The sequence below is a fragment of the Lepeophtheirus salmonis genome, chromosome 13 (genome assembly GCF_016086655.4).
Source record: "Lepeophtheirus salmonis chromosome 13, UVic_Lsal_1.4, whole genome shotgun sequence".
NCBI classification, from domain to species: Eukaryota; Metazoa; Arthropoda; class Copepoda; order Siphonostomatoida; family Caligidae; genus Lepeophtheirus; species Lepeophtheirus salmonis.
The window spans coordinates 28,747,823-28,756,628 of record NC_052143.2 but is presented as its reverse complement, the minus strand read 5'-3'; the positions used below and the strand labels follow the sequence as shown (position 1 = coordinate 28,756,628).

The 8,806-nt window shown below is 29.9% G+C and overlaps 1 long non-coding RNA gene across 2 annotated transcripts; it reads right to left on the bottom strand.

Annotated features, from left to right (window-relative positions):
- Positions 1-510: 510 nt before the first annotated feature.
- On the bottom strand, positions 511-5,466 carry LOC121128720 (uncharacterized). Of its 2 annotated transcripts, XR_011783356.1 has the most exons (4): positions 5,074-5,466; positions 4,903-4,998; positions 4,187-4,835; positions 511-2,578 (listed from the first exon to the last, which is right to left on the bottom strand). It is a non-coding gene; the product is annotated as an uncharacterized lncRNA (long non-coding RNA). The 2 variants fall into 2 exon arrangements; XR_005868257.2 differs by lacking the exon at positions 511-2,578 and having other exon boundaries at positions 3,984-4,835.
- Between the last annotated feature and the right edge of the window lie 3,340 nt (positions 5,467-8,806).

The following is an 8,806-nucleotide window of genomic DNA, read 5'->3' as shown; positions in this document are numbered from 1 at the left end:
TGTATAACTTATGAAGATACCTGTGCAACTTAAAATGGTACAATACTGTTTTTCAAGCAAAACTGGAGGGTATTTTAAAGGCATTACGTGCTCTCAATAGTATGGAAAAGTTCTTTCAAATGCCTATCAAAATTTGTTTGGACAGATCAGCTGCTATTAGTTCTTTCGCAATAATGATGGCTTCTTCCCGGGTCAACAAGTTAGGGTGATAGAAAAAATTAAGTATTTGAAAAGGAATGTGACAATAGCATGGATAAAAGGAAATGAATATGCAGATGTGCTTGCCAAGGATGGCGGAACTATTCAAGAAGAAACGGAAGCGGAAGTTCCCACAAGCAAAATTTTGTCCGAGATAAATAAGTACATAAGGAAAACATAGAAACGGGAATTGATAGAAGACACAACGTGCCCACAAGCAAAATTCTTTGTGGAGGGGCCAACTTCCGAATGGAAACTTTTTAAAACAGGAGATCATCTATAACCAATATAGCCTAACTCCAATTGGAATCCTCAAAATACTAAAAAGTTATTGACAAATGAACAATATTTGGCAAGTTGGGAAGGCCCTTCTAGACATTGCGAACTTACCATTTAACAATTTCAGCAATAATATTTTGATGGAGACAAGGAAGGTTGGCACTTTGTTAATGCCATGGTAACTAAGGTTTGGAAGAGTACTGTTCATCCCGAATGTTTGTGACAATATTTATTGAAGTATGTACAAACAGAAATTATATAATCTTAGTATTTTACGAATTATATTCAATTATTTTGAATATTTCTTGCAATTCCATTCAAATACGTTAATTTGTCGTTTGGTGTATACCTTTCAGTAATAGTTTTTATTTTTTTGTGGGACCCTCTTTACCATTAAATACATTGAACACTTTTTAACAGTGCAATGGGATCTTCTTTTCTAAAGAGATAGATTACTTTCCAGATGAGGGGATGGTTAACTTTTTAAGACACAATGAAACCCAACTTTTTAAGGGAGAATGAAAACCTTCCAAGTTATTATTAGATCTCGCCCTGTCTTGATGAGCTCGATGGTGAATGTTTCAAAGCTCTATTGGAAACATTGGAGTCACTCTTCGTACTCTATCTCCCCTCCTATTAAACATCTTATTAAGTTCTTTCAAAGTAATTAACAACTTCTTCTTGAGGTAAATCCTCGTCATTGATCAACTCTTCAAACACTTTTGATTACGATGTTGATTGGAAGAAATGTTAATGCACTTAAGAATGGGATTTTCAAATAGAATAAATCATCATTGTGATATAGATCCCTTAGTCCCAGTTTACATAATTTTCTATAAACATTTTGGGATAAGTGGAATAGACGGCATGATAAGTTTGTTCTGGGAAAACACATTGGCATTGATTTGAGCCTTTTTGAAGTTAATCATGATATTTTCTGGTTCCATTTTTAGGCATAGTTGTTCAATTTTCCCAAACAGTCTATCATAATTCTCCTGACTTTTGTTGGGGAGTAACGAAAATAGTCTCAGGATGCTGAAAGAATGTTTTTGAACGTGGAGAGTATACACTTCAGGAGAATCAGGAAATCAGGAGACAGGTTAAACGTTCCATCTCCTGCCCAAGACTTCACTTTTCTCAAATCTTCCAATCCCTTTGTTATAGAAAGGATGATAATCCTATTAAATCCTCAACGCCATTGTCATATTGAAAAAATACATGCCCGGATGATGTTAATTGATATTCCTCAGAAAAAGTTTATCTAATTCATTCAAGGCATCAGAAAAATCTGAAAAAATGGACTTGACATTTATAATGCTGTCGAGTAACGTGACTTTTGTGGTTCCATCAAAGATTTTTTTTTACAGAATTACTTATAATTGTTTGAGATAATGCCAGGAAAGTAAGCCTTGTAAATCTGGAGGACGAATGGCGTAATTCATATCATTTTATTTATCTCATATTCTAATTAACAATGCTTGAGGCTATGTCCACGTGCTGTTTCTGAATCTGAACTCGAAGTTGTCTCTTCCACAACTGAAACATCTACCATGTAAGTGTAGCATTAGTCTAAGAGCTGTATTTTTATTGCTATTAACCTTTTTGCCTTCCTTACAGGCTGATAAGGCTTTAATATTTATGGATACACAGTCATTCAATGTATCTTGGAAAAAGTCGCCAGAGTCCCATTCAGTGTCTACATTTACAAGTCTTAGCCAATGAGTTTTACTACCATCTGAAGGAGTACAAGCTCCAAAGATGTAACCAGTTGTGGTGAGAAACATCATTTTTTATGATGAATTCAACTTGGGGAAGGTTTTTCTAACGTCAATGTTCAAAATATTATTGAACGGATAAATTCGTCCTTCAGAAATAGAGTATCAACTTCAGCTCGTGTCTGTACAAAATTATTTTTGTATTATGTTAGTAAGCTTCATTCAAATAATTAATTAATATGAAATATTATCCTTGCGATTGATCTTTGGATAAATTCATAATGTTGGAAGTGTCGAGTGTATTTGCAGAATGAGACAAATGGATATCATGTTGTGTAATATAAAGGGTTGGATTCAGAGCCAGGATCAAAATATATCATTCCAAACTGAAAGTATTAAATAAAAATAATTTATTTTTAGATGTGTGTACTGATAATCAAATGATTTATGTTTATTTACTATTTTAAGGACTCAGAATTTATATTTGATTTCTAGAGTATTGACAATGATGAAGAGCGTTTTCAAGTTTAAGTCATGACTTTCAGGTATCAAATAAGCTATTTTTATATGTATTTGTCTTGAAACCACAAGCCTCTGAATAAAAAGCACTAATTTTCAATTTGAATTAAATATAACTTTTCTTTGTTTGTTTTTTTAGAAATATTTTTGAAATACAAATTTCTAAATTAGAATTCCTCCATTATTTAAAAAAACTTTGAACTCTCAAGATTTAATTGATCTATTAGAAAAGGTTATACCAAAAATTATATTTAATTACTGATTTTACCAAGCAAAGACTCATATCTTGAACTTTCAAAAAATAAATAAGATGTTTCCACACATTTAGCTTTAATTCCCGTCCAAAAATAGATGTCTTAATGAAAAAAATATTCTTTTTAAAGAGTTAATAAATAATTAATTATTTGAATTGAACTTGAGTCTATTAAGAAACCTCTCCGAAGAGAGAACCCTAAAGAAAAAGTCTTCAGAAGCACACCCTCCATTCAGAAGAAATTGATCCGAAAAGCTTGACTTCTTTTTAATGAATTAAAGTTGATTGCAATGCAGGTTTGATGATTTCTACGTTAGACCATTTCATTTTACAGGATTTAACTTATCTCTCATATTAAAAAAAAAAAAAAAAAAAAAATCATATAACAATTAGGTTTAACTTTTGTGTTCTAGTCACAAGTCGATTATTGTGAAGTAACTTTGAGTCACAAACCTACAAATATGTACCTGTAACTTGACAATAGTCTGGCAATGGAGTCCTTATTTTATAGGTTTGTGACTTGAAATTATGCTTATCTCTTGCTGGTGGTATTAATCGTTGATTGTACCACTTCATCTCTTGCTAATTCATAAGCAAGAGATAATCAAGTTCAATTAACATGTTTCGATAAATGCCCCTGTAAAACAATAAATTTTAAAAAATAAGGATAAAATATTTCCCCTAATTAAAAAATATTTCTTTAAGTTAGTGCTTAGAACTTTGTGTGCAACAGAAAACATTTTATACCACAAAGTTTTAGAGATCAATTTTTGGGTTGACATTTCTTGATGAATTAAATACAATTTTGAAATGGATACATCTATACATAGAATAAAAATACATGTTACACAATTGATTTAATCAAGTTATGCATAAGTATACATAATGCAGATAGGTATATTATGCAATTTCTATTAATACCCTAGAAAAATAAACAATTTCAAAATTTAAACCTTAGCTTATATTGTCTGTTTTTGCATAAAGTGAATAACAATACTATAGCTTTACCAAGTAAAATTTCTTTTCTGAGATTTTAGATATTATTTATCTAAGAAGGAACGATGATGTTTTTTTATAAATTTTCCTACAATTCTCAAGAGTTTATAAGTTATTGGGAGAAGATTTTGTCCCGTGTAGTCTTAAAGGTTTCATCACTGATGCCACCTCGTATTGTCTCAAAGCAGGAGAAGATCTTCGAAAAAAAATTCTGGAATTGACTCACATTACATGTATTTTTCATGGATAACATATAGTTGCAGATGTGGTTAAACAAAAGTTTCATCTAACAAACGAACTTATTTCCAATGTGAAGAAGACATTTTTGAATTTTGGAAGAAGAAAGAGAGTATTTACTGCTTCGTACGAAATTCCCTCCCTCCATTACCCATTATACCAAGATAGGAAACTTGGTTAAAAGCAGTGGAGTAATACTACCATCAATTCGACGTCTTCAGAGAATATTTAAACAGCCTTGAACACTGCAACCAGAAGAGCTCAAGAAGTAATTAATAATGATTCCTTAAGAGAAAAAGTCGTATTTTATATTTTATTTGCATCATCAAATAATCTTAATTGTGCATTTCTATACTTCCAGACTCCGGTCAATTTGTTAAACGCCATCCTTGAATGTTCTTTCAAATAGTAAAAGACTTATGCTTTTATCTTAGGTCTAACGATGATAAGATATACTTTTTAAGCACTGTCGAGTGCGCGATGTAATACTGGGTTTGATGTTCTCTAATTATATTTGGTCTTACGAGTAATAATGAAATTGGGAGTGAAGCTTGAAGTATTCAGGATGTAACATTGTCCATATTTGCTTTACAGCACGAATTCAAACTTATTAATGGAATTGGCATTTGTGATAGAAACTATATAGAGTAGTGATTATTGCGTTATAGGCATTAAGGACTCTTAAAAAGGAAAGGGTTTACTTACAGTAGGAGTTGACTACCGGAGGATTGAATACGAAGAGTTTTAACGAACGATTTTTGGGTGGATAATCTATTTTTCGTAGAATGTATTTTGTCTTAACTAATTTTACAGAAGATAACATGAATTTATATATAGTTATTTATACAGAAATTATATATCCATAATATGTAATACCTCCGTTAGGATGATTTCTATTCTAGGGGCTCACACATTACCATTTTGTCATTGCATAATATGATACTCAACTTCTTCATCGCAAAGTATAAGTATATCTCCCTTAGACTTAAATTGTCGTCACAGATTTTTCTTTATCTAAATGGTTTTACGTCCCCAGGTACGGAATAAACATCTACAGCCTCATGCAAAAATTATTATAGTTGTGCATTTAATTTACTCACATACTATCTACAATTTGTTATATCCACCTTGTATGTTGATATTCGTAACCAAAGTTTTATATTATGACAATTAATAATGAGTGAATACACACACACTCTCTCCTTCTATTTATGTATTTTAATTAGTGTTGGATCGGTTTGAGGACTGCTTTCATAATCAGTAATATTGGAACAGTCTTATGATCACATATAATAAGTAAATAGTTACTATTTCTGGAAGAAAAATTATATTTTGGCGTGCTCCATTAAAAAAAGAAAAGAAATATCTTATGCCAATAACGCCAAATGTGCGTTTATAAGCTAGGTTGCCTAACAGCTCCATTCTGACAGCACTTTTTCCTTTTTAAGGCGGCTTATGACATCTTTCGTGCGTAAATATAGGTAAAAATATGTATATAAGGTCTTAATTACGGGAAGTACAGAAGTAAATATAAATATTGAATCGATTCTTGAAGTAATACAACCTTCGGTTCTTATGGCCAATGTGCTAATATTGTTTTTATTCAAACATTACTTCTTTGTGGAAATATTGTTAATATTTACGAATATTACCATAAAAAAAAAGTTGATTGACGGTATTATATTTGAATTTCAATATATCAATTAAAAGGTGTTATTAAAATGAGGATAATTTGATTAAACAAAGTGTAATGATAAGTAGACATTGTTACTGGTACAATCTTCTTTAATACAAGTTACAACTTATACATAATCGGTACTTATACCCCAAATATATATTCAATTGTACTGAGTGGATTGACAACGTTCAAATTACAAAACATGCAACTTTTCTACCATTTTTATTATTTCTCTTCACTACTATGAAGCAGTGATAGCAAATTAACCAATTAGAGTTTGGAGTTACAAATGTATATGATAGTGATGTGTCACGAGCTAAATTTTGCTGTATTTTCGATTTTCTAAAAAAAACTAGAGGGAATTGCTCGGCCTAACACTCATTAATTGTCTGAATACTCGTTACTCTCCCTTAACACTTTTTGCACGATGATTATTGAAATTTTTTCATTTAGAAATTGTTTTTTCCCTTCTTTAATCAGTGATAATAAAATTTTTATCAGATGAATTAACATTTTTAACAGACTAGGATGACGTAGCTTTCTTCCTCGTGTGGATGAGAAACGTTTTGAGGATTTAAACAGTATAACATTCACAAAAAAAAAAAAGGGGGGGAGAGAATCATAACTCATAAGTTTTGACGAATTACGAGTAAATACTCACATTTTAGACAAAAGCCGAGTTTTTATTTGTCTTTTTTTGCTTGCATAAAATGTTATAATTATAGAAAAGGAGTTTAGATTATATTTTTGCTTCTGGCAAATGTATTCCGTCACTTTTTTAACTTTTTAGTGCATGTTAGCCTGCCTGGTAGCCACTAATGCTGCTTATTCTCTTCTCTGCACGGAGTGGAATGAAATAATAATGAAACAATTCGTGACATCCTCACTTCATTGTAAAAATATAATGTACAAGGTGCAATTTTGTACAAAACATAACTTAAAGAGCAGATTGTATTAAATTAACAATGTAACATTGATGTTTTAATTTCATTTTGATCCGTTAGAATTACTCACTGAATATGTATATTAGTGAAAATATGCCTGTAGGTAATTTAACTTTGGAATGTGCCGCAGAATAAACTAAATATTACTTTGTTTCATTGTCCATAATTCTATGAGATAATTCTGTAACTTTTACTTGAATAAAATTAGAGATAATTTTTGAATGAAGATAAAACAATACTTCCTCGGAAGAACAATGGATCATTCATATATGCCCAAAGTAATATTAATTCACATCCTTTAAGACATATTATTACGTAAATATAAGCATTTACATGGTAATATTATTTTCAGCTATAGTATTTTGCGGTTTATTAACGGTGAATCATCCTTGTCACTAATTATTCCTTCTCTAATTAAAACAAACTGTGATTAAGGTGCTAATATATAATCAGCACAAGTTACAAATCGTTCAAAAGCGCAGCTTGTAGACAACATAGATACATATTAATCGAGATATGGCCTCAAATTTAATCTATTAACAAATTTAATGACTTAATTGTAATAAATGATAGATTTTATCAAAAAATCGTGCAACCTTTCGTAAGAAATAATCATTATTCTTTGTTAGACAAAGTTATTTTTTTCTTTTTTTAATGAGTAAAGTACTTTCTATAGTCACAAAATTTTTTTTTGTAAAAATACTTATTTCCCTCAGAGTTTTTTTATTTTTCAAAAATTTTTTTAAAAAATATTCATTAATATAGTTTCTAATATTTATAGTATAAAAGTTAGCAGCTAAAGACAATGGAACAGTCTTTTGGATATTTTTTTATATATCCGCTTCTTCAAATTTGTTAGTTATTATTATTATTTTTCCTCCTTGTCATACCTTTGCGAACATTTTTCCTACTTATTCTTTTCTCATTGTGTTAACTCACTAACACAAAAATATGCAGTCCATTTCGTTGACAACTGTATATTTCTGCTCCTTTCCCCCTAATCAGTGTTCTAAACATTAAATAGTTTAAATATAATTCGCTTTGTTTTTTAACTGTATAAAGGGGACTTCTCCCCATGCTTTAGCAACTTTTAAATCTTTCATGCGTTTTTAAATAAAAGGAAAAAACTCAACTTTTTATTAATTTTTTTTTGTAATTTTGAACAACTGTACAGTTTTGTTCATTTATCGATCATATAATTAAAAAACAAGAATCTGCCTAATATGTACAAGAAGTTAGACTCATAAGTATCCAATGAAAATAAGAAAAATGAAATAAAAATAAGAAAAATGAAATAAAAAATAAGAAAATAAAAATATATAATTAGCTCTTGTTAAGCTGTGAACACTTCTCAACAATTATTGAATAATAATTCCATAGTTGGAAGAAGAATTGGCTAACTACCAATTGATTTTGGCCCTTATTGGTTTCTTTTTGTATTTAATGTTTCCTTTTTAGTGCATTATAGTCAACAATGTCTTCTAAATAATAGAGAATTCTCTATTGTTAATCTTCTTAAAAAAAAAAACATTTTCTACTCCAGGACATGCAAAAAAAGAAAAAGAAATTGGAGTGTGCACTCAAAATTAGTCTTTCATGTCCTGGAATAGAAAATGTTAGATGTCTTTGCTCTCTTTGAACTGACGTCATAAATTACATTATAATCGAAGGGGAACCCATCTTGAGAGCCCTATTTGATGTTTTATAATATAAAGCTACAAATTCCATTGAATGACTTAAAAAAAAAAGATTTAGCATTTTTATTGAATACGACTTGGAACCAATGATAAATAGTGATATTTGATTCCAAATAAATATTTAGGTACTAAAAATCCCTGTGAAGTGACTTCATTTGTACAATTAATTTTGTTTGTTGGACGAAAAAAGTAAGATAAGATAAATAAATATATCATATTATTTCCATTGTAATAGTTAATTTATTCTCTAAACAATGAATAAGAAATTATAATGAGGTAAAAGCATAATT